The sequence below is a fragment of the Hemiscyllium ocellatum genome, chromosome 23 (genome assembly GCF_020745735.1).
Source record: "Hemiscyllium ocellatum isolate sHemOce1 chromosome 23, sHemOce1.pat.X.cur, whole genome shotgun sequence".
Lineage (NCBI taxonomy): Eukaryota > Metazoa > Chordata > Chondrichthyes > Orectolobiformes > Hemiscylliidae > Hemiscyllium > Hemiscyllium ocellatum.
Window position 1 is genome coordinate 30,022,420 of NC_083423.1, and position 25,395 is coordinate 30,047,814.

General features: G+C 40.2%; 1 protein-coding gene across 3 annotated transcripts in view; it reads right to left on the minus strand.

The window, feature by feature from the left end:
• Positions 1 to 25,395, minus strand: part of LOC132826725 (voltage-dependent calcium channel subunit alpha-2/delta-1) — a 668,330-nt gene that overhangs the window by 510,205 nt on the left and 132,730 nt on the right. The window lies entirely within an intron of this gene.

Here is a 25,395-nt window from a genome sequence, read left to right on the forward strand (position 1 = left end):
ACTACCTCAATTGTAAATCAATGTCAGTGCAATGTATCATTTGTATTACACTTCCTGAGTAAATGTATTCTTGGCAGGAGCTGTACATCTGCTGAGTTTCAGCATGGGGCTAAAGGATCATGTGGACTGCTTCATGCAGTGTTTTTTTCCTATTACAAAGAATTAGTGAGGCGCCTTCATGAATACAGTACAGCACATCAATTCCAGTGATCTCGTATGCACAGCAGGTACAGAATGCAAAGTAGCCAGTTCGGAGCATCTGTCAATACCCCAAGCTGCAGAAGACAACTCGGATCTCTGGCATTTTATTCGCTAGTAGTGGAGGCAAGTATTCTCAAGGGAATCTCCATTACCAGAAGGCACTTGAACAAGTGCTGCCAGGGATATAAATTTATGCTCAGCAGCAACACTGAGCAAATCAGGCCTGCCCAGCAATTCAATAAAACAGTCAGAAGATATCAAAAACATGCATTAATTTAATCCCCACATGACATGAAGACCTTGCAATTGTATATCATTTCCAAGCGATGCTGGGAGCTGTTGGTCCCAAGAGGATTTGAGGTGTGAATTCCACTCTTGATTGATATTTAAATTTAATTGTATCCATTGTCACAACAGTGCCAAATCAGACTGCCCTTTGTGAAAGTACTATTTTGATCACAATGGGTAAGGAAATCATTATCATGCTCTTTGTGTTCATTCAATAATTCTTTCATGTGTACTCTATCCAAAGGCAGGTCCTTGGCTCATACTTCATCCTCAGTCATGTTTCTTGGCAGTTTTTCTCACTGATGGTTTGTCATTGCCATCCATTGTCAGGGGCCAGGCAAGGAGGCAGGTCCCAAGTCTATCTCAGTTGGTGTTATTCTAAACATATGCTAACCACCAGGGCTAAACAGCACAATCCCAACTCTTCTTGTCTGTCTTTATAATGCTGTTGGCCATAGGGAACAATGCAGCTCTACCTCTTCCATGGGTCATCTCTGGTATTTGGGTGGCTGAGAGAAAATCCCCACAATGGTTCAACTCCAACTCTTAAGATAAGTCAACAAAAATATTATTTCTCTTCATCTTGGGTAACAGACAAAATTCCAGAAGACAGACGCTGACAAACAGGTGGACACACACACTCACACTGTCACACAGGTTCAGTGCCATGATCACAAACCTGATTCATTTTGAGAAACTCAGCAGATTTGGCAGCATCAACAGAGAGTGAAACTGAGTTAACATTTCTAAGTCCAAACAGTCTTCTTTGGAACAGGACTTGTCCAGAATTCCCTCCTTTTATTTCAGATTTCCAGCATCCACAGTATTTTGCTTCCACTTTGAGTAGAGTCACCTCGAAGTCAGAATACCATCTATCCACAAACAGTAGCAGACAGCCAGTTGTGGTAATTAAAAGATCTGTTAAGTTTGCTTTTTTACTCATTGGATCTTGATCAGATTGATATTTTCTCCTTCCTCAAATGTTCCCAAGAGCTTTGAACTTGAAGACTGTTCCCTGATTCTTTAATCCAAATTATCGGTATAGGTTATGAAGACTGTGGTAGTATCATTCCACTATTATCCAGTCTCCATGAAGAGCTGTTGACATTGATGATGACTCTATATGAGCAGGTAACAGCTTCACTGTCCAACCGAAGATCCACCCTCCAAACCCCAAGGATACTATTCTGTGACACTTTGTTAAAATCTTCTTGAAAGTCTTATTATATGTATGTCCACATTAGTACATTCAGTCATCAACAAAGTAAACTCCTTAAAGAATTTAACCATCTCTGTAGTCTTTTTCAAAAACCACATTTTCATGTTAACAAAAGCAACTTGGAATAATAAGGCCTTTCACATAAGAAAGCATCACAAATGCCTCAACAGAATTTAATCAACAAAGTCAAAGGAGATATTCAGATGACTGATGGAAAGCTTCTTCAAAGAAGTAGAGTTTCAGGAGCTCCTTAAAAGAAAAGAACAGAGTGGAAAGCCTTAAAGAAGTTCAATAACAAAACCAGAAATTGATAGTAAAACTTTACAGGTCTGGCAGCATCTGTGGAGAGAAATCAGAGTTAACGTTGCGGCTCCAGCAACCCTTCTTCAGAACAGCAGTTGCCACCATCCGCAGTTTTTTTGTGTTTTGGTTAAAGAATTCCAGGACTGATTCCCTAGATGGGTAAGGGAATATCAGGAAACGATGGATTGAAAGGACTTGGGGAGTGTGCTCATTCGTTGTCAAAGCTCATTCGTTGTCAAAGTTGCTGTACAGAGTAACCGGATGATTCCTTTTAGCAACTGATATGAAAAGAGACTTGGGGTTCAATTTTCACAATGTTAAAGAGTGTCTCCATTATTACAAATATAGCAGATGAAGCTGTATATTCAAAGTACCACTTCTTAATCAGGCACCTACAATTTCTGTGTGTGTGTGTGTGTGTGTGTGTGTGTGTGTGTGTGTCCCATATACATCAGAATCTGCCTCCAGTTAAGTCTGCTTTTGGTGTTCCAGGTATATGAAACAAAACATGCAGATTAGGCCTGAAAGGAACAATCTGAACTTTGTAGATTTGTTTGGATAGCCAGTGTACTCTTTTGGAGTGTTAAAGCGCACCTTTGGATATAGTCCTCCAACACCTTTAGGGAGTCCATGTACCCTCTGAGCGAGATGTGAACCCTTTGGGATTGTTGAAGGTCGGCATGAATGTACGTAGGCAATCACTGGAACTATCAAGATGAACTCTATCAGGGAGCTCTAAACGTATTTAAAAATACTGCTCTGTAAATATGTTTAAAAGAAACTGCTTGGAAGGTTAAAAAAAAAGACTTGCTTGCTATTTTTTGAGCCTCAGTGCTGGTTGACAATTTCCCATTGGTCACAGTAGCGTGCTACCATTCCAGAGTTTAATTGGGACTCAGAATTCTCATGCTTGTTTCTATGAGGGATTGAACACTTGAATGAAATACTTCTTGTTATAAGGGATCATTTCAATGAAAGAATACAAATGCAGTAAATGGATGTCAGCAGTTGATGGGTGAGGGCTGGAAGGCTAATTTATATTTTTGTAGATTTTTCATACAATAATTCAAGACAGTGCTAGTGCACAAAAATAGACAGCACTGCCTTTACAGAGTCAACCGGCTTAATTACCAGAGAAGCCAACAACCCTAGAGTGAAAGTCTGACCTACTGGGTCACATTCTCCTGGGTTGGGGAGCCAGCTCCAAAAGTCAGCTCCAGGAACAAAACTCCAGGCCTCAGTATCTCTTTGAAAGTTGTTTCAGTGTAAGCCTGTCTCCAATCCAAATATATACAGTGAATTCACATAATACCACTGTTAAAAATACTATACTGCATCTATGTCAAAACGTGACTTGCCAGAATTAATGGTTTTATGTGACAGTCTTAAAGTTTCTCCCCTCTTCTCCCAAAGACACAACTTCTTGGTATGACACATTTCACGTAAGCAGACAGCATTCTAATTATCGCACTAGAGTAATCATTCCCACAGGACTAGATAGTGTTGGCACATGGAATGCATTGCAGTAATCCCAATGCTGTTCTCACCAGGAATTGTATATATTCATTGTGCAGTGGGAATGTTAATTGGAGACTTGTTTAGAAGTAACTGTCCTGATATTTATTTTCCTTTGTTAGTCTAGAGACATTGAGATAACTTATACATTCCACAGGGTAGCCCAGTGCAGATCATCTGGAACCATGTGAGCTGTATGGTTTACTACTACAACACAGAATGGTGGGTTTTCCTGAAGAGACCATGAGCAGGGTAGGCAGTTTTATTCAGTTTTCAACCTGATTTATTCAGTACTGGATGAGCAGTCATTTTCTCCAATGAAATAATCGGGAAGGCTGAAGCCTTTTTTAAAATCATTCCTGCCACAAACTCTGTGGTCCAGCCACTGATTCTATCCTCTTACCTGGTAACTGTCTCGGATTAATGTATTTGGTCTCAACGGCAGCTTCAGACCACACATCCAGGCCATCATCAACCCTACTTATTTTCACTGACATTAATGTCATCCAACTCCACCCTTGCCTCAGCTTATCTGCTGCTGAAACTCTCATCTGGACCTTTGTTAACTGTGCTGTGTATCATGCATACTCATAAATTCGCCTAAGGCCTCCACCTCTGGAACTGAAAAAGTTTGGACTATCTTAGTGTAGGGTAAAGTATCTCAAAACTTTGAGCAACAGGTGAAGTTAGCCATTTCACTTTGCTCCAATGAAGCAATAATGACTGGTAATTCCCACTAATAAAATAGTTCCATCAAGCTGAAAAGACATTCTACCTACTACACAACTGAGGGATGAGATTTTTTTAATTTCAGTGAGGTACAAGGTTACATAGTAGCTCTCATGACCTACGCACTCTCAGTGTATATTAAACCACATGCTCTTTTGCAGCTCGCAGTAGCCATAACACTCAAGGAAATAATTTCTAAAATTCATTCATGGGATGTGAGTGTTCCCTTGAGAAAATTAGGACAGCTGCCTTTTGAACTAACCAGTCCATCACATGACAGTATCCCACAATGCTGTTCTGAAGAGAGCTCCAGAACATAATCTGGCAATAGTGAAGGAACAGTGGTACTGCTCCAACTCAGGGTGGTGTGTGGCTTGGAGGGAAACTTGCAAGTGATGATGTTCCCATGATTCTGTTGCCTTTGTGAATCTAGGTGGTTGAGGTGGCGGGTTTGGAAAACTATGCCAAAGGAGCATTGGCAAGTTATTGCAGTGAATCTTTTAGGTTGATCACACTATGTATCAACAGTGAATGAACTGAATGTGAAAGGTCACAGTGGGGTATCAATTAAGCAATTGTTTCTTCCTGGATGGAGTTGAACTCCTTGTGTTTTGTTGGAGCTACACTCATCCAGGCAAATGGAGTGATTTCCTGATGAAGGGCTCCTGTCCTAAACATCAATTTTCCTGCTCCTCGGATGCTGCCTAACCTGCTGTGCTTTTCCAGCACCACTCTAATCTTGACTCTGATCTCCAGCATCTGCAGTCCTCACTTTCGCCCAAATGGAGTCTATGATCCACTGTAGACATACTGAACTTTTAATTCCAGCACTGTTTTTTGAAAGAGGTCTGATCCAGCCAAAAGATTACTGTCAAGGAATCTTTGAACGTTACACCTGAAAATGCTAAAAAAAAGCTGTATGGGGAAAAACGCATTACAACCTCACCAGCAATCTCCTGGATCTCACACTGTGGAAAGGATGGGAGAATAGGCAACAAACTGGGCGAGCGATAAGTTTACACTGTCACTTTGCAGCAAAGTTGGGGATGAGTTATTTGCTTCACAATTCATAATAGTGACCTGCTATTGTAACCATTGCATTTATATGCTTAGTCAAGTTCAGTTTCTGATCAATGGTAACTCCTAGATTGTTGATACTGGGGATTCAGTGATGGTAATCCCATTGAAATGTCAGTAGGCAATGATTAACTTCTCATTTGTTGGATATAACCATTTCCTGGGATTGGTGTGGAATGAATGTTATTCACTATATGCCCAGGTCTTGCTGAATATGAACACTGACTGCCTCAGAGGCAGAGGATTTGCAAATGATGAACATTGTGCAAACATCAGCAAACATCCTCTGTTCAGACCTTAAAATAGAAGAAAGTTCATTGATGAGGCAGCTGAAATGGCTGGGCCTAGGACACTTTAATAAGGAACTCCTACAGTAATGTTCCTGGTACGAAGATGATCAAACACCAACAACCACAATCATTTTTGTGTTCAGTATGACTCCAACCAGGGCACTTCTCCCCTGAATCCCACTGATTCCAATTTGGCTCAGGCTCCTTGATGCTACGCTCAATAAAATGCTGCCATGATGTCAAGGGAAGTTACTCTCCCTTCACTCTCAACTCAGTTCTGGAGCTCAACTCTTTGGTCCAGGTTTGACTCAAGGCTACATTTAGTTCAGGAGCTGAATGGGCATGGCGGAACACAAACTGAGCAACTGTGTGTAGGTTATTGTCACGTAAACGGTACGGAGTGGCCTGGTGGCTCCATGGTCAGCACTATTGGTTCACAGTGCCAGGGACCTGGGTTTGATTCCACCCTCAGGTGACTGTCTGAAGTTTGTACATTCTCTGTGTCTGTGTGGGTTTCCTCCAGGTAGTCAGATTTCCTCCTACAGTCTAAAGATGTGCAGGTCAGGTGAATTGGCCATGTTAAATTGCCATCATTTCCAGGGACAGGCAGGCAAGGTGGATTTGCAATGAGAAATGCAGGATTATAGCAATAGGGTGGGTCTGAGTAAGATGCTCTCCGGAGAGATGGTGTGGACTCATTGGGCCAAATGGCCTGCTTCCACACTGTTTGATAATACTGTGGAGAACCCCCTCCACTGCTTTGTAATGCTTGAGAGTAACTAATGGGGCGGCAATTAGTTGTGTTGAGTTTATCCTGCTTTTTGTGTATAAGACAGTTGGGTAATTTGTTATAGCTGTACAAGGGAAATTTCACTCAGGTCATGGCAGATTCTGGAGCACATCTTCAGTATTGTTGCCAGAATATTGTCAAGGCCCATAGCATTTGTTGTTCCAGCACTTTCAGTTGTTTCTTCATATCATGTAGAATGAATCCAAATAGCTGAAGATTGGCATCAGTGATGCTTGGGACTTCAGGAAGATGGATCATCCACTCGTCATTTCTGAACAAAGATGGATGCAAATGTTTCAGCCTTGTTTTTGCACTGATGTGCTCGGCTCCAACATTGTTGAAAATATAGGTATTTGTGAAAACTCCTCCTCCAGTGAGTTTAGATTAGATTAGATTACTTACAGTGTGGAAACAGGCCCTTCGGCCCAGCAAGTCCACACCGACCCACCAAAGCGTAACCCACCCAGACCCATTCCCCTCCATTTACCCCTTCACCTAACACTACGGGTAATTTAGCATGGCCAATTCACCTAATCTGCACATTTTTGGATTGTGGGAGGAAACCAGAGCACCCGGAGGAAACCCACACAGACACGGGAGAATATGCAAACTCCACACAGATAGTTGCCTGAGGTGGGAATTGAACCTGGGCCTCTGGCGCTGTGAGGCAGCAATGCAAACCACTGTGCCACCGTGCCACCCATAACTGTTTAATTGTCCACCACCATTCACAAATGGATGTGGCAGGACTGCAGAACTTGGATCTGATCTGTTATTTGTGGAATCACTTAGTCCTATTACATATTGCTTCAGCTGTGTGACATGTGTATATTCCTGTGGTGTACTTTCAGCAGTTTAATACCTCAATTTTAGCTGCGTAATTAGTTGTTCTAGATTAATATGTGTGAGTGATATTTCAAGTATTCCTCCCTCAGTTACCCACAGCAATTACGTAATGTGGGCTTGTGGATCATGTGTGCTAAAATGGTTTTCACATTTACCAACACAGCAGTCAACAGGCTTCAAAATCATTTCCTATATGTAAGACCCTGGAGATGCTACTGAGAGACTGGAAAAAGCTTCACGGAAAAGTGAAGATGACTTAAGCATGATGTCAAATGTACAGGAACTCAACATCTAAACAGGACCACTGTTTCATTCCTTAAATACCAAGTTTATTAGTAATATTATTCTCTCATACTTTGAATTTGTTAAGAGCATGGCTTCACAGCAGTATGTCCCTTGGCTGGATATCTGCCTTAAATAATAATTTACTTTGCACATCAATGACTTATACTCAACTACATTGTTTAATTCAATGTTTGATTCTTTCTCTTTCTGTTTCTGTGTTGCCTGACTTGTAGATACTAAAATTTTGAAACCCAGTCTAGGATAGTAGCTGTGAGAAAATGGCATTGACTGATGAAACTCCCCAGAGCCAACAGTCAGAGTCCCAGAAACCACACGAAGTCTCTTAGCACCAAATCCACATTCACCTATTTTGAAACGTATTTTCTCCATAATGCTTCTAGCCAAACAATCGCAGACAGTGTAATGTATTGCAATCAACTTGTCCTACCAAATACAGCAGCTGCCAACATGTCTCTCAGCACTTGATCGCTTTTGTTTCTGCAGTGATACACATTAATTCCATGTTTCATGAGAGATTAGTTCTGCATGATTAATGCAGGAAAGATTCAGAGAGTTTACACCATATGGTCGAAGATGGTGCAAAGAACAGCATGTACAGTATATTTAACTTGGCTTAAACAACAACACATCCTATGCATTTTATTCAGTACAGACCTTCCATACTCCTTCTACAAAACTGGTAGGAAAAGGACAATTCTTGAAAGTGAATCACATTTCTGCAAGAAAACAAATTTGGCTACTGTTTGGATTAAAACTGGAAATTCCAACAGGGCAGTTATACTGCTAGTCATCAACTGGAATGCCATCTGCTTTTGCTGTGGCAGAGGCTAACTAGAACATCAGCGCATGATCATCCACAGATATTTTTTGCATCCCCACTCACACATGCCCTGGGAAGAAAGAGTTTGTCTAATAAAATAGGACAAGGTGCAAATTGTAAGTTTCCTACTTGTGTTCCCAGAAGGCTCGAAGTGGCATCCTTTAGGGAACATTGACACCATGACTTTAGTGCCTAGTCCACATGAATACAAAGCTGCAATTTAAATACAGCTCAAATCCAGTGAAGAGCCTGTTTTGATATTGGCAGCGTTAGGAGTATAGCCTGATTCCACTTCAGAGTCCATTTATGTTTGGTCATCACACTTGCATTCACCCTGCAGATCTTTTGTATTAATTCAATCAAAACTACTTTGGAAATATGTGAAAAAAGTGTACAAATATTTCAAAAGTAAGGAAGAGTCTGTGTAAGGATATGCATCGGTACTTATCCGTATTTATTTGAATGGAGAGTGTTTGATTTCAGCCATGTTAATGGAAGGTGTGGAGTATATACTAGGCTCAAATTCTGGGGTGAAATAAATCAAAACAGTTCAGGTTAGCCTATCAAGCAGAAAAAAGTTGCTCAGAAAATTCATTGCCTTTGAGAAACAAGGGAATAAATCATCAAATACAGTACCTTCATGAAACTTAGAAAGAAAATGACCAAAGTCCTGTAAAAGAGAGTGCATAGTGTAGTGGAGTCAACTGTAGTGTGACATGAACCCAAGGTCCGAGGGGAGGCCATCTTCATGGGTACCAGACTTGACTATTAGCCTCTGCTCAGCCATTCTGCGTTGCAGCATATCCCCACTACACTATTACTCCCTCACACACACACACAAGCACACATACACACACACTTTCATACTCATACACTCATGCAGACCATGTCTTATCTACACACTCTCTGTCATATACACACATACAACCCTCACATCATATCCACGCGGACACCCCCTCACAGGTTTATGCTTCATCACACTCAAATACACACTTTACCAAGCTTGCACACACAAACACACACTGTCTTATATGTACTCACATATACACACTCACACTCTCTCTCTCATGCACGTATAAACACATATAAGTCTATGGGTGAATTTGCATTTGCAGAATTACATTTGCAGATACTATTTTGCTCAAAAAGTGCACAATCTGCAGGCAGTCAATCCATGCAATATTTTATAAATTTCACTTTGGAAATAGAACCAGTCTGACTCAAGATTGGGATGCAGACAGACTCTAACCTCACGTCTTTAATGCATTGTCTAAGCTGAGGTGTCACTTTTTTTTAAATAAAACCTTCAATTATCTTGAGAATGTGACTTAAAAGAGGTCCTGTGATTTACATATTAATGAACTGAAACCTGCAACCCATTCTAAAAGCTGAAAGACTTAACAGCAATCTAAGTTTGTTCAATATGTCATTTCAGTTGCATGACACTGTAATCTTTTGCTATAAATTCTGTGTCTTATGGTTCTGCTTCACTGCTACCTGATTAAGGAGCAGGGCTCTGAATGGTAGTGCTTCCAAATAAACCTGTTGGACTATAACCTGATGTTGTGTGATTTGTAACTTTGTCCACCCCATTGCCAACACCAGCTCCTCCACATCATGGTTATCCTTCCTAGAACTGGGAGACCAGAACTGGACACAGTACTCCATTAATAACACCAGGCAATAGTGATAGTAGATTTCTTTGAAAACTCTACTTTCATGCATTTCAATAAGTTGGCACGATGGCCCAGTGGTTAGCACTGCTACCTCACAGCGCCAGGGACCCAGGTTTGATTCTAGACTCGGGCAACTGTCTGCGTGGAGTTGCACATTCTCCCCGTCTCTGTGTGGGTTTCTTCCCACAATCCAAAGATGTACAGGTTAGATGGATTTCCATAAATGTTCAGGGATGTGTAGGTTGGATGCATTAGTCAGGGGTTAAATGTAGAGGAATGGGTCGGGGTGGGCTACTCTTTGGAGTGTAGGTGTGGACTTGCTGGTCTGAACAGCCTGTTTCCACACTGTAGGGATTCTAATTCTAAAGTGAATGGTATGCGTAAGGATATATTGTTACTTGCCCAAATAGAAAATGGTGAAAAATGTTAAGTACTTTTTTTCTGTTTTATTTCTGTCTGCACGCTGCAAGGATTCTTACAATGGAGCATCAGCACACAATTTAAATCAAGGTTTACATTATTGTGACTTAACCTTCCAAACACAGGGAAAGTTGAATTAATTCAATAACTAATTTAAGAATAAAAAAGCTGTTAAAAATGTTAAGCCATATATTCTCAGCAATGTGGCAGCTGAAAGCATTTTCACAACATATTTGGACAGTTAATTCCCTTTATTCTTCATTCTTTTGTAGCATTTCTCTCAGCTTGCATTGATTGGCAGATTTTGTTTCATGCCTGACAAATTGTGAATACTTGTTTTGTAATATTTCAGAAAATCAGCATAAAATATCTTTCGTTTATTCAGAGAGTTAAGCTGAACAACATAATATACATTAATGATATGTTTTAACCCAACCCATTTGGGGTGAATTTGAGTTTTACTCATTGGAGAGGGTGTTAAAAACAATTTTATTCTTCACTGAAACTGGGCTATCAGAAAATACAGCACAGAATTGGTCAATACTATGCAGTCCATCTACTCATCTCATTAAAACTTCGCAATAGGCCCCTTTGTTGAATATCAGTCCAATGCTACCTTAAACTATTCTAATCGACTGTGTCTACTTTCACTGCCTAATTGGACAATCTATTCCACACATCACTGCTTTCTGCATCAATCAGTCAAATGTAAACTGTGCACTTTTTGTCTTCTGAGCTGACAGCTCACATTCCTTCATTCAGGACAATATTATTCAATAAATTCCCCCAAGGTTGTGCCAAAGTCTCTATTTATTCAGAATAAACCCTTCTAGACAGTCAAACTCAAGCCAACCTGCTCATACATTTTAAGCTAGGTGTGAGGTTGGGAGTTCTGAATAGTATTGGACTCGAAATGTTAACTCTGTTTCTCACTCCAGAGATGCTGCCAGAACTGTGGAATTTCTCCAGAACGTTATATTGGGTCTTTTTGCACTTCCTTTCCACCTTGCACACATGATCAAATCATGCTCTATCTTAAGATCTCTAGATCCAGTTACCTTTATTTCATTTTAATTCTGTTATACATGCTAGATGCTGCTGATTTTTGATGACTATTTGTAAATAGAGTTATAGAGATGTACAGCATGGAAGTAGATCCTTTGGTCCAACGCATCATGCTGATCAGATAGCCTAAGTTAATCTACTCCCGTTTGCCAGCATTTAACCCAAATCCTTTTAAGCCATTCCTACTCATATATCCATCCAGATGCTTTTTAAACTTTGCAATTGTACCAGCCTCCAACCACTTCCTCTGGGACCTCATTCCACACATGCAGCACTTTCTGCGTGAAAAACTTGCCCCTTCAGGTCCCTTTCATATCTTTCCCCTCTCACTTTAAATCTATGCCCTCTAGTTTTGGATTCCTCTACCCTGGGGAAAAGACCTTGGCTATTCACCTTTCCATTCCTCCCATGATTTTACAAACTTATATAATGTCCCACCTCAGCTTCTAACTCTCAAGGGAAATTAGCGCCAGCCTATTCAGCCTCTCCCTATACCCCAAACACCCTTGTAAATCTTTTCTGTAATAGCTATTCTGTTGTATTTTGTTCTGTATCTTGGAGCAATTTAAGTTCTATTTCCATTGTTTACTGGCTTTCAATGACTGATTATTTTGAATGTGTTCACTTTAGTTGCTATTTTCCATTCATCCGTGAAGCCTTCCAATTCATCCATATCCTTTAATTGTAGCTTGCCTCTTCTATATTGTGGAAACTGCCTCGTTTCTCCACTATCTCCCACCTTCCATCCTCAGCTATTATGTTATCATCTGCAAAGCTAGACAATTCAATCTGCCTCCAAATTCAAATCATTTGTACAAACTGGAAACAGCAATAGCACTAGCACTAATCTTCAGTGACAAGCTGCAAATGATTCCTTGCCATATTGATGCAGCTCCATTCACAAACACGCTGTACCTTGACTGGTTTAGCCAATTTTCAATCTGCCTGCAAAGTTTACCTCCTACGCACAGCAGAGCTGAACAGAAGCCAATGCACACAGAGTAATGAGTCTGCCAAGAGCTGTGAAAGTAGAAAGCTGTGGAGGTCTCATGACTAAATCATCAGCTGGCAACTCCGTCTGTGTGTGCCTGACTGAACCAACATATGCATCCATGTTGTTCCTGCTTGCTTGCAATACTCAGTAGGCAATGGTTACAGCACAGCTCTCATGAATCATACTTCAGAGACACATGGCCACTGAGTGGTGGGTGCAGTAGAAATTGTTGGGAATAGATGTTGTTCAGGACTTCTTTTAGTTCACTTTTTTTTTCATGTCAGTATCAAGTAAACAGAAACATTTGAGCTGATTTTGCACTTGTGCCATCGTGTTGCCATTCCAGATTGTATCCAATTCATTTTAATCATTGTCCATGTTTTATAACAATTAGGTTTTAAGGTACACAATTTCACTTTAGCAGAATGCATTGGATTAAATAACTCCACAGAGTTATCCTGTCACCAAGTCACCCTTTATTAACATGTGGGGAATCCTTGACACTGACCCAGCTTCCTCACACCCAGCTCTCAGAGTGCGCAAGATGTCTGAGACTCCTGTTAATTTTCTTTTTAACCAAGACTCCCATTTTTTTTTTGCTTTTTCTTTTTTTTTCTCCATGGTGTGTGTGTGTGTGCATGTGGAGACTCCTATTTATTTTTTTTTCTTTTTCTCTCTTTTTCTCTACACAAAGTGCACGAATCTTGAGACTCCTGTTTATATCTGTCAGCCAGAACTCCCTGACTGGACCAGGTCAACAGCCCCAATCAGCAAATACATATTGTATGAGGTCCATCTGACTGACCTCATTACACTGAACATTGTTGCTTTCCTATCTTTCAAGAGTAACTGGATATATTTTATTACTTAATTTTCATTCTGAGTTACATTTGCATTTTTTATAAAATGAATGCAGTACGTTTCTTTTATCAGAGCTCAATAACCTTAGGCCATTCCTGTCTAAAAAGTGATAATTATTTGGTCATTTTTACATTTCTCTCCGCACTGATTTAAGTATAATATCCTTAGCATTTCCACAATGATGCTGGGGCCAATAAAGTAATCCCAGCAAGTGCTTCCAAGATCACTGTTCCTCAGGCAATGAAAGTGTAGGCAATGGTTCAGCATAATAACAGGTTAATTTAATAATTTATTTCAAGAGTAGTCGCACTGCATGGCACCTTATTCACTGGGAGAATTCCGAAGTCATTGGGCAGATTAATAGCTATCAAAAGCTGTTGTATTGTTGCCCTTAAAAAGTACCCACTTTTTGTTGAAATATGACCTTCGTAAAAAGGTTCAAATTGCCTGCTGGGTATTTAAAAGCCCATGAGGCAGTTGTTCATGTAATAAGGAGTGACCCTGCCTGGAAGAGAAAGCCATAAAAGGCAAATATCAGTCTAGTTGCAGCAACACCTATGGGAAAATACAGCTAAGCTGATTTAGCATTGCTGTGGTACATTAAGTCCCTTTAACGAAGACTGAACAGTCTGGAGGCACTGAATGTTGGATACATTAGCCATTGATAAGATATTACCTAACTCCAGGAACAGCTGCTGATTTGTTGAAGTTACCAATGGTGTTCCCTATCAACTATTTCTGTCATCAGACTATTTCAAGTAAAAACTGCAATAATTTAGAATAGAGTTCTAAACATATATTGCAATAGATTAACTTTAATTTCTTAGATCTTTATCCATAATTCAACTCATTGAAAAATAGTTTGCCTTCAATAACATTTTTGACTCATGCAATCAAAAATATTAATCCCTCAATTTGGATGGAGTGGTTTGCTTGAGCTTCTGCGGTCATTCAGAATGTACCACTACCATATCAAAAATCCCACAGGACTTTCACAGCCTTCCCTGTACAATCAGCATCCTTCTTTCTGCACCAGAAAAGGGAACAAAGTATGTTGTTCAACTGTGTTGATGAGACGTGCGTAAGACTTTCAAACATGCGATTAGTGATAGTTATTCCATTAAGTGCAATAAATTGATAGCCAATAATATGTTCCCATAATAATTCATTTTGATAATTTAACAGTCGAGTTTGCAGTCATTGGAGAAAATGTCTGAGCACCCTTCAGACAGATTGTTTTATCACAAAAAAAAGGACTTAAGTACTGCTGCCGGTGAGGAAGGAAGACGGCAATTTGGCATTTATTTCCAGGAAATTGGAGTATTAAAGTTGGGAAAATCTGCTATCACTCTACAGGACCTTGGTGAGAATGCATCTAAATGCATACTTTGCTTACCATGGTATGTACAGTTAACATGATGGAGTCTCCGAAATGTATTCAAAATTTTCCTTCAAATAAAATGGAGAGAGGACACACTGCTTTTGAAACAAAATTGAGTTGAAAGGCCAGGCAAGTCTGTTTTCCCATTCCTTTCAATACATAAGGAATGACACAAAGGTCTGAAGGATACCCAGCATGCCTGCTCAAAAGTCAAATGATCTTTTTGAATGTTTCAGAGAGAAAGCATTGCAATATACCAAATTTTTCCTGCCATTATTCAAATTGTTAAAAATCACACAACATCAGGTTATAGTCCAACAGGTTTATTTGGAAGCACTAGCTTTCAGAGTGCTGCTCCTTCATCAGATGGAGTAGGATCATAAGACATACAATTTATAGCCAAAGATTGTAGTGTCATACAACTAAAACAATATATTGAACAAACCTAGATTACTGTTAAGTCTTTCATCTTTTAGAATGGGTTGCAAGTATCAATACATTAATATGTAAATCACAGAACTTCTTTCAAGTCACACTCCATAGATAACTTAAGGTTTTATAAAAAAAGGTGATATCTCAGCTCAGACAATGCATTAAAGGTGTGAGGTTAGAGTCCATCTGTATCCCAATCTTGAGTCAGACTGGTTCTATTTCCTTTAAAATTCCACATGGATTAACTACTCGCAGATTATGCACTTTTTGAACAAAATAGAATGTAAATGCAAATACAATTCTGCAAATAAAAATTCATCCTATACATGTGTGTTTGTGCATGCACGAGTGGGAGGGAGAGAGAGAGAGAGAGAGAGAGAGTGTGAGAGAGAGAGTGTGTGTGAGAGAGAGTGTGAGTGCATGCGTGTGAGTGAGCGTATGTGCATGTGTGTGCATGGAAGAGTGTGTTTATCAGTTTGGTGGAGTGTAAGCCTGTGAGAGGGTGTGCGCGTAGGTGAAAGTGTGGAGGGGTGTATGTATATGTATCTGAGAGACAGCATGTGTGTCTGAGAAAGGGTCTGTGTGTGAGTGCCTGAGCATGTAAATGTGTGTGTGTGTTTGTGTGTAAGAGAGAGAGAGAGAGTATAGTGTGGTAGGGTTATCTACAATGTGACATGAACCACAGGTCCCTGTTAAGGCCACCCTCAAGGGTAGTGAACTTGGCTATCAGCTACTGCTCAGCCACTCTGTGTTGTTGCATATCCTGAAGTCTTCATAGGAGCACGGTAACCTGAAGATCCAAGGCCGAATGTCCCTGACCACCGAAGTGTTTCCTGACTGGGAGGGAATACCTCTCTCTGTTGATTGTTGTGAGGTGTTCATTCATTCATTGTCATAGCATCTGCTTGGTCTCGCCAATGTACCATACCGCGGGGCATCCTACTCCGCAGCGTAGGAGATAGACAATGTGGGTGGAGTCACGAGTACCTGCCGTGTACAATGTGGGTGGTGGCCCCATGGGTAATGGTGGCATCCATGTCAACATTCTTGCAGTGGTTGCCCTGACAGAATTGTACAGTGTTGTGGTCCATGTTGCCCTGAAGGCCGGGCAGTTTGTTGCTTACAATGGTCTGTTTAAGGTTTGGCAGTTGTTTAAAGGTGAGAAGTGGAGGCGGGGGGAAGGTCTTGGCGAGGTGCTCATCCTCATCCATCATGTGTTGCAGACTACGAAGAACATGACATAGTTTCTCCGCTACCGGGAAGTGCTGGACAACAAAGGGTACTCTATCAGTTGCATCCCATGTGTGTCTCCTAAGAAGGTCATTATGGTTTCTCGCTGTGGCATGTCGGAATTGGTGATCAATGAGTTGAGCATTGTACCCTATTCTTATCAGGACATCATTTAGCTCCTTCAGGTGTCTGTTGTGTTCCTCCTTATCTGAACAGATCCTATGTATGCATAGGGCATTTTCTAAATAGTTAAACATAAACTCTTTCACAATGGACTTTCAGATTTCTTAGCTAAGGAGTGAAATTCCAAAAAAGAGGGTGTGAGAAAATGTAAATTGATGAAAATCTGTAAATGGATGAAAGTCAAACACCACTGTGTGTCAACGTCCATTGTGAGGACAATCAAAAACAGATACAATAGTAACATGACAAAATTCAGATTCTGGATAAAAGGTTATTTAATCAGACACATTTTGAACAATAGCAGGCAGAGAGAAAGGAGAAGCGTTTCGGACCACTGAAGGAACATGACCCTGCCTAAAATCCATCAGGAAGCACAGAATTGGTCTTACCTTTACATATCACCAGAAGGAACCAAATCAGATTTTCATTGTAGGGATATGACTGCACCTTGACTGAAGTGAAGTCATGAAAAGCTGCTGCTGCAAATAATGAGCTACACTCCACAGACCTTCACCCTTAATTTCCTCAGTGAACCACAGGCCTGCAACATTTCAAGTCATCATCATAAAGGAAGTATTCGTCTTTTCTTGCGAGTTACAGCACTCAAGGGTTTAAAACAGTTTTCTTTATTGAAACATATTTATCTTTAGTTAATTGAGAGGTGGACAAAGGATGAACCATCCTACCATCTCTCCCCTGTCTGTAACAAAAGATACAATAGCATTAGAAGCTGTTCAGAAAAGGGTTGATTCCTGGAATGAGAAAGTTAGATGAGGAAATGCTGAGCGGGATGGGAAGTGAAATAAATGAGAGATGGAGCAGGGTCAAGAGACCAAATTTTATTGAAACAATTAACATTCAGAAGGGTCTTGACAGTATAGATGCTGAAAGGACACTTCCCATTCTGCAGGAGCCCAGAATTAGGCAACATATTTTTAAAAATTGGAGTCTCCCATTTCAGACTCAAGATGCTGAATGGCCTATTTCTGATCTTAATTTTTGTATTCCAATGACAGTCAATGAACCCTTGCTATTGTTAGGTATACAGCAATAGAATGAGAAGTATATTTTGGACAATTCAGAAGTCACTGCAGCTGTGCAGATTGGAAAGAAGAATGATGTTACTGGAATATGTAATATGTTGGGGTTAGTTAGCTGGATGGCTGTTGTGCAATACAGAATGATGACAACAGCCGAGTCTCATTTCCCACAGTAGCTGAAGTTATCATGAAGGACTTTCTTTTTCAACCTCTCCCTTGCCCAAGGCATGGTGACTCTCAGGTTAAACCATGACCAGTTTGTCTCTGTCTCTTTCATGAGACAGCAACCCTATGTTCTGGACTTTGCCTTTACCTTTTACATTCTGTATCAACCATAATTCAAGTCTCATTACTCCAGAGGTGCATAATAATATCTTTGAGCAGGTTGATTAGAAAATATCAATATTTTAACAATTTGGACAATAGGTTATGTAATTACATCCACACACATATTTTCTGTCTGAGAGAGCAAGGACAGAATGTGGATGAGAACACCATGACTTAAGATCCCCTGGAAAATTCTTCAACTTTAGTTCTAACAACAGTATGAAGATATGTTCGCTATACTGACTGCTGCAATTCCAGTCTTGCCAAACTCTCCTGAGTGCAATACAAACAAGCAATAAAGTCTAGCCTGTTCAGTGATGTTACCATCACACATACAAACAAAAAGTTATCTGCGCCTTCATCCCAGTGCCACAGTTCCAGCACCTGATTGCTATCCAGTGACCTCTGCTGTACAGTGTACTCGTGCTTGCCAACTGAGAATAGAAACAGACTGCAGGATATTTTATTCCACTGTCACACAGCCTGCCAGGGCTCATCAAATCAACTTACACATGACCAGCAACACATTTTCAGACATGAACAATAGCCACTGGGTAAGGAAATGGTGGTTTGCAGACTGATTTGCTTATTTTACAATCAATTCCTCAGTATTGCATTCTGCTTCCTCTTCAATATATTACTGCATTTCTCTTAGTTTGATTCATTTTGTACAAAGTTATGTGAAAGCAACAATAATCCGACCTTACCTTGGCTAACCACCCTGAATTGTTGAAGCAATTACAGCTTCAGATATGGAAGGTGAGTTCCAATATGGTGATTATAGAAGCACAGGGTGTGTTTCTGAGCAATAGTGAAGTACAGTGGTTGGTGATACACTTGGCCTTCAAAGGCCATCACTGCAATCTTCTCTTAACATTGCACTTCAACTTGATTTCTCGTGGAGAAACAGCACACAGTTTCATGCTCGGTGTTTCCACATGCAAGCTAGTTAAAGCTGATCAACACTATCATTCAGCAGAACCAGTCATCAGGCATTGTTTTCACAATGTAGATCTGATGAAGCAGCAACATTGCAAAAGGCTCACAACTATCTTCTTGGCTAGGCCAGTGTCACAGGTAAACCTTATAGAAAAAAAATGCAGAATGTAACTGCAACCAATGGCATCCTCACCACCAAATGGGTAATTGCAGGATAAAGGGGTTATGTCCGAATTGTCAATTCTCCTGCTCCTTGGATGCCACCTGACCTGCTGTGCTTTTCCGGTGCCACACTTTTCGACTCTGATCTCCAGCATCTGCAGTCCTCACTTTCTCCTCACTTGAAGGAGGCTCTACTGCTGTGTGTTCCATTCATATCCAGTTTCCCATTAGGTTCACAGCAGTAAACTAATCAGATTCATGAGTTTTGAATATGATTCCCTATTGTTATTCCTTACTTGTCTTCCCTATAGAAAGTCTCTTAGCCAAGTCTGATTCAATTAATGAGAAGTAGTGGGTATGTGGCTATGACATGCTGAAAAGATCATTACTTCACTCGAGTGGTGTAGTCTATGAGGCTGTTTACTTGAGTTTAATGAAAAGTGAAGTTCTGGCAACTTGATGCTGGTTGGTTTTTCCAAGGGCTGCAGACAGTGTACAACCACACCAGGGCAGGAGCAAATACAACTAAAATCTGATGGAATTAATGTAGGCCTGAGTCTTGCTGAGGTACAATGCATTACTGGATGACATCAACCTAACACCAAACTCGCAGTAGTTTTTGTCATTTACAAAATCAAGGATATGATGGCATAACTAAATCATCTGGTGACACAGAGGCTATGTTACCAGATTAGTAATCTAAAAGGGTGAGCCATGGCTTCAGAGAGGTGAGTTAGCTGGAAGAGGAAGAATTAATAAATCTTTCCAAAAAGCTGATCTTTAAATACTAGATTTTTGGAACAAAGCCTATCTAGTTCACTAAAATCTTTCAGGGAAACTTTATATGGTCTGACCTATATGTGACTCCAGGCCTAGCAAAGAGATTCAATCCCATAGGTCCTGTGAAAGGCCTACAAAGCAATTCAGTCTAAAGGGCCATTAGGCTGGCCAATAAATGCTGGCCTTGGCAATGATGCTCACATTCCAACAATTAATTTTTAAGAATTCTGTAGTTAGAGCAAGAGCCAAACACTCCGACTTAATTCAAGTTTCCAAAGAACAGCCCCTACTTGTCAAATGTAGCATTTTCAATTTGTGCACTAGTCATCTTTATGTCTCTCAATGAGAAGTGGAATTTCATTAATTACAGTGTGCTGTTGGCACACTGCAATCAAGCTTCTGAAATGTAATTAAATCAGACTGGTTTAAGAGAGTTTTATTTAAACCAAGAAAAGAAACAAAATAGGATTAGGAAACCATTTTTGAAGCACTGAGTATTTTAGTTCATAACTGACCCCCCTGCCATACCACTCCCAATGAATGATATAATGGAGAACTCCTCAGGGTCATCACCCTTTAAGTGAAGAAATTTCTCCTCACCTAGTCCTAACTGGTCAACAGATATCCTGACGCCATGACTCTCTTGTCCTCAATGTTTAACAAATCAATATTCCAATGTTGAATTAGGCTGTGAAAAAAATCTGAGAGAAACACAAAAATTTTGGTTTAACACAAACACAAGTTTCCATCTTTCGTTTCAGGGCCTTTTCCTTTGTCCAGAAGCTAACCCCTCACTGGGGCAGAACCCAGCCCTTTTTTAAAATTTAAAACGAAACTATCATTGATTAAGCAAAACACCCAAATACCAAACAGCTACTGCCCACCAGGGGGAGTGTTATCATAATAAAAACCAAAACAGAGAACAAGCTAGGGAGGAGGCTAAATCAAAATAGAATCAATGAAGCAAATAATGCAGCACAGGCCCCTACATCTTCCTGAAGGCTTCCAGGTGGACACCTTATGTTCCCTCTCTAAGGACATCTGAGGATGATCATAGCCACAGAAGAAGGGGAAGCGTTCAGGAACCACAGTCCCATCCACGGCATGTTGCCTGGACCTCTTGATGGCAACTGGAGCCAGGTACAGGAGCAGATCCACGAGGAGGCCCTCTGCCCACACTCTCCCGCCTCCCACCCCAAGTGTTGCCAGGGATCGGACTACTTCAAATAATTCACTGTCTTCAAAAATCTCTGTCTTTTTGTGTAGCAATTAGGAGCTATCACAAAAATTTCTCTCTTTAATATGTACAAGCAAAGGCCATGTGAGGTTTCAATAGCGTAATCTTTCTTGGGGATCAGGCTATCCTTTATCAGTCTCTGATGAATTTTGCTGTCTTCCCTTCAGTTTAGTCATGTCTGGCATAGACTGGCAGCTACTCAATTCCTTAAGATTCAATACTCATCTTACAGCTGCCTGCCAGTGCTCCCGATTAAGACTATTTCTAAGTGGTTGATTTATTCCCCTTACAAACCTTTATTGTGAAAGTAAGGATAAAGTAGTTCCTACCTATCTCACATTTTCTGTTTTTATTGTTGAACTGGTATTAGTAGCAATTTAAACCCACCCTAATCACTGCAGAATTATTATTTTGCTCTGGTAAATGGCTGAAGTTGCAGTACAACATGACATCTGCTATGCCAATATACCCATTGAATTATTAGGTTACAAAGTAATGAAATACTTCCTGCTTGGCCTTTACTTTGGTGTTTGATCCTTTTGTAATCTTTGCCAACAGTATTTCTGTACTCCAGATACAGACTGCCTAAGCACTGCCAGCAGAATATTTCCTCCTGTTAATTTTTCAGTCACCATTGGCTATCCCTCAATTCGAAGATGATGTCAACTGTAAGTTTCTGCTACAGGTCTGCAGGTGACTGAATATACCAATTCTTGATCCACAGATCTTTGAGGACAAGGTTGGGACATCCCAAAGATAGTTGGATCCAGAGTTCAAGATTTGCTGCCTTTTCCTATCTTCTCTGCCACTATTGTGCCTCACATTGATATATTGTGACTCAAAACACAAGACAATCTGATGGACAAGGTGCTGTCATGTTGAACAGTTGGTATCAAGTTCCTGCCAGTCATTAATGTCAATTCTGCCCAGCTTCAAGAAGTTTCTTTGAATTTTTTTCTCAGTCTTTATGTGGAATGTTGAGCAGGCACTATTCCATTGAACTTTCTATCATAGGTGATCTGCCAGAATGCTTGTAAAACTGACTTCAAGAGGAATACTTGCACTTGTTCAATAGTCCTCTCACTGAGGCCTTGCTAGGGGAAGTTCTGTAACACCAGTAATCTAATCTAATCTAAACCATTGTGTGTCACTGATTGACAGCCAGGTCTCACTGCAGTGCACTAACATTTCTGGTGACTTGCTTGGTAGTTGTTGTCAGACATGGATTTGAGGGTTAGGGTTAGGATGTCTGAGCTGACATGATCTTCGCTCTCCCAGTCAATGACAGCCTTTGAAGAGCATTAACTGCCAAACTTTGACAAGTACTCAACATTTTCCAGAGTCATTCCTTCAACATAAATGGACAGTGCAATATTTGAGGAGAAAGTGAGGTCTGCAGATGCTGGAGATCAGAGCTGAAAATGTGTTGCTGGAAAAGCGCCCTTCTTATGCCCGAAACGTCAAATCTCCTGTTCCTTGGATGCTGCCTGACCTACTGCGTTTTTCCAGCAACACATTTTCAGTGCAATATTTGGCTGACCTGGTGCATTTTGTTTCGATTTGGCAATATTCAAGGACAAGCTGGCTATCTTGTTGAACTGAAGAGAATGAAGAATTGCTTACAGAGGGATCACTACACTACAGACATATAAACATATGAATCGGGTAAACATAAATCAGGCTGTTTCCCCACTCAATAAGATCATGGCTGATCCGAATGTAACATCAAATCCACATTCCTGCCTACCCTGATAACCTTTCAACCCCTTGCTTATCTCTGCCTTAAAAATATTCAAGAACTCTGCAACCACCACCTTCTAAGTGAGGGTTCCAAAGACTCGCTATTCTCTAAAGGAAATAAAATATAGAATTTCTATTGTAAATGGGTCACACCTGATTTTTAAACTGTTCGCTAGTTCTAGATTTTCCCATAAAAGACAACATCCTCTCCACATCCGTAATGACCCCTCAGAATCTTATTTCTTTCAGTAAAGTCCAAATTTAGCAATCTTATCCAACCTTTCTTCATAAGATGCATAACTCAGTCCAGATATCAATCTGACATTCTCTGAACTGCCTCCAAGACAATTACTTGTTGTCATAAATAAGGTGACTGAGATTGTGCACTCGATTTACAGATATAGTTCCCCCAGTGCCCTATAAAAGTGAAATAGAACCTCCCTACTTTTATATTTAATTCCCCTCAGAATACGTTAAAACATTGTAATAGCCTCATTAATTATGTGACGTACCTACATGCTGACCTTTTGTGATTCATGCACTAGGACACCCAGATCCCTCTGCATCTTCAAATTGTTTTTCATTCTTCCTGCCTAAAGAGACAACTTCATATTTCCCCTACTATCCTTCAATTGCCACATATTTGCTCAGTCACTTAATTTATCAATACATTTTTGTAACCTCCCTGTGTCCTCTTCACAATTTACTTTTCTGCTTATACTTGTGTCATCAGCAAATTTAGGAACCACATCTTCCACTTCCTTATCCAAGTTATTTATATAAATTGTAAACAGTTCATGTCCCAGCACCAATCTCTGTGGCACATCACTCATTGCATCTTGCCAACCTGAAAAAGACCTATTTACACAAACCTTCTGCTTCTTGTTAGCCAGCCAAGTGTCTATTCATGCAATATGTTATTTTATTATATTTTTATTTTTTGCAATACTCTTTGATGTGACACTTTATCAAATGCCTTCTTAAATGCATCCATTGGTTCCCCTTTACCCATAGAGGCAGTGGTTATCATGAAGGTCCCAATTTCTCAACCCCGCCTCTCACCTAAAGCATGGTGACCCTCAGGTTAAACTCACCACCAGTCACCTCTCTTTAACGAGAGAACTGCCCGATGGTCCTCTGGAACTATAGCAAATTTACTCAGAACATGTGTTACGTTATCAAAAAGCTCCAACAGATTGGTCAAACATGACTTCCCTTTCACAAAACTATGCTGTGTCGGATTATCTTAAACTTATCCAAATGCCATCTTCTAACTTCTTTAATAACAACTTCTAACATTTTCCCTGTCATCTGTAAACTGTAGATTGCAGGTATACTTCTGACATGGAGAACTGAGGGTAAAGAGTTTTCCATCTCGGCCATATTTAATACTGACAACCAGAGGCAATCTTTGATGGGGTGAACAGCCACTGGGTGGTGGATTGTAAATCAAATATGCTATCACTGGTCAACCCCTGTCTGGGTTTTAATGACAACTGATTTAGGTTTCCCACCAAACAGTTAATAAATGCTGTGATAGCATCATGAAGCAGTCGTAGAATTGCGAATGAAGATGCAGAGTTCCAGAGAAAAACTGTGGCGTTCAGAGGAAACTCTGATGTGCTCTGAAATGCCAGTCAAGTTCAAGAAAAAAATGGTGCAAGCAACAAACAGAAATCTTAAATAAAAAGCAGCAAGTGCGAGAGAAACACAGCAGGTCTGGCAGTATCGCTAAAGAGAGAAACAGAGATAAGGCATTGAGTCTAATATGACTCTGCTTCAGAACAGATTGGAATGAGAAAATTATAGCTTTTATGCTGCCAGAAGGAGGAATAAGTGGAACGTATGGTGAGGGTGCCCAGAGGAAAAGACCAGGAAATCTTTGTTATATTCAGCGACCCGGCCAAAGCATTTGGCTCATTAACTCACAAGGATTTGCACATCACACTTCAAAATTTGGAGTTCTATTCCTCAGTGTTGTGGTGACAACAAAAATTATTTGATATTATTAAAAACATGGGAGCAGATTTTCTTGGCAAACTGGGAGCGAGAGAGAAATGATGCTCACCGTTCTTTACCCAGAAACATTCTAGCAACTGGCAAAAGTCAGATGGTTGGTTAAGTTTAAAAATTTAAAGGTTACAGGTAGGTGTGTACTTTTAACTTCACAGAACCATTATTAATAAAAAGAAAAATAACGATTTTCATACATTTAGCACATTGCAAAACCATCAGATGTCTCATAGCGTTATACAGCCAATGAAGTATTTTGAAGTGTCGCGAAGATTTCGTGCAGGAAATGCAGCAGCCAGTTTGTGTGGGACAAGTCCCATAAACAACCATGTGATAATAATTAATTTTCTTTCTGTAATGTTTACTGAGCAATATATTTTGGCCAAACATCAAGAATAATTCCCATTCCATTCTTTATCGCTGTATTATGGAATCTGTTACATCCACCCAAGAGGTCAGGCAGCACACATTTAACATCTAGACGGCACTTCCAACAGTGCAGGACTCCATCAGTATTGCACTGACCTGTCA